The 1,979-nt window shown below is 40.8% G+C and overlaps 1 non-coding gene across 1 annotated transcript; it reads right to left on the reverse strand.

Moving 5' to 3' along the window:
- Positions 1 to 1,640: 1,640 nt before the first annotated feature.
- TRNAG-UCC (transfer RNA glycine (anticodon UCC)) lies at positions 1,641 to 1,711 on the reverse strand. The gene has a single exon. It is a non-coding gene; the product is annotated as a tRNA-Gly (tRNA).
- Positions 1,712 to 1,979: the final 268 nt, after the last annotated feature.

Genomic DNA, 1,979 nt, shown 5'->3' on the forward strand with positions numbered 1-1,979 from the left:
GGGTGGCGGGTGATAAGACTGGGGAGGATCACCACCAGAGTCCACTGGGTCTTATCCTTTTGGCAGTAGGAGACAGAAAGAGGCATAAAAATCTCTTAGTCACATTTTTTATTTATTATTATTATTGAGGTGAAATTCACATAACATGAAATGAACCATTTCTAAAGTGAGCAATTCAGTGACATTTAGTACATTTACATGTTGCACAACCACCACTTCTGTCTAGCTCCAAAACACTTTAATCATCCCAAAAATCAGATTTGTTTCTTAAGGAAGATGATTCTGGTAGCGGTGTGGAGGAAGTGCCCAGGGCAGAAAGAACAGATACTAGGTCCCAAAAACAACAGCAATGATAACAATAACAAGAAACTAATATTCGTTAAATATTTCATGAGTCTGGCACTATGATAAGGCTTTATCTGCTTTGTTTCATGTAATCCTAATATTACTCTGTGAGGTGGGAATTTTTAATCTTGATTTTACAGATGAAGATTTTGAGAAATAAGAGGCTGGATTTTTATGTAAGAACAAAAGTATTCCCTAACCAGGAAGGTTCTGATGTTTTCTGCCTGGGCAGGAACCAATCAACCCCCGGGGCTGGCCTGATTCCAGCAGGTGTGATCACCTGGCAGAACAGGAAGATTTTGGGCAGGAATGAAGGCAGTTCTTGACAAGTGCAGAATGACATTTGTTGAGAAACAAGTAGGGTTAATGCCTAAATATGGTTATGAAAGCCAGGTTGAGGAATATAACATCAGAAGACATCCAACCAGTCTCCTGATAGCCAGTCATCCCCAAAGTCCTGTTCACTCTAGCTCTGGGTTATTTCATCCCCCCATTAAGAGTTATTAATTACATCTCCTCTCAATAAGTTACCATTTGTAAAACCCGCAGCCTGATGCATAGCAGACTACATGTTCAATATATTTTTTCTTTTGCCCACATCCCTTTTCTTGAATTCCCTCCTCTTCCTCCCAATATAAACATTCTCATGTTTAGTGAACTCATCATTCTTTTCTCCTTCCAAACCAGTGCTTCCTTCCAATTTCAATAACAGCTTCATCATTCACCCACCCATTAGCCAAGGGAGAAGTGTCAATGTCATTGTCAACATTTCCTCTTCTCCTTCTCCACACTCAGGCATCAAGTTCTGTGTTGATCCTAATTCCTGGCGTTTTTCCAATCATTCTCTGTTCTCCTCTGACGACCAATGACTTATCTGGTCATGCGAAGAGCCTCCTTATGGGTTGTCCAGCCACCAATCTTGCACATAACAATATAGCCCTCCTAAAGCCTCCAAAGTTTACTTCTAAAATCCATATCAGATCACATGAACCTCTGCTTAAAATCCTTCCACAGTAATGAAAATAATGTGTTCTTATCTACTACCAAGTCCGTCCTGACTCGTGGCAACCTCATGCACAATGGAAGGAAATGCTGCCCGATCCTGTGTCATTCCCAGGATTGGTTGTGGGCTGGACCATGGAGATCCAGAAAATTTTCATTGTTTGATTTTCAGAAGAAGATCACCAGGTCTTTTTTCCTAGTCCATTTTAATCTGGAAGCTCCACTGAAACCTGTTCAACATCATAGCAATATGCAAACCTCCACTGACAGACAGGTGGAGGTTGAACATGACGTGCGTTGGCCAGGAATCGAACCCAGGTCTCCCACATGGAAGGCGAGAGTTCTACCACTGAACCACCAATGCCCTCTAATAAAACTAACAGGCTTTATTGATCATCTAGAGAAAGCCAGGTGTTCCATCTTTATTGTATCTAATCTTTCAGTAGCCTTTGAAAGAAGGCATTACCATTCCTGATTTCGAAGTTGAAGAAAATGAGCTTCTAAAAGAGCTAAGTCACTTGCTCAAGTTCACACAGGTAATAAGGAGGGAAATTAAATTTTGAGTCTTGGTCTCTTTATGTACCAAAGTTAAACTGGCATTGCTTACTCCACTATAACAAGGTTCAGCAAAC

This window comes from Elephas maximus, chromosome 4 (genome assembly GCF_024166365.1).
Source record: "Elephas maximus indicus isolate mEleMax1 chromosome 4, mEleMax1 primary haplotype, whole genome shotgun sequence".
NCBI lineage: Eukaryota > Metazoa > Chordata > Mammalia > Proboscidea > Elephantidae > Elephas > Elephas maximus.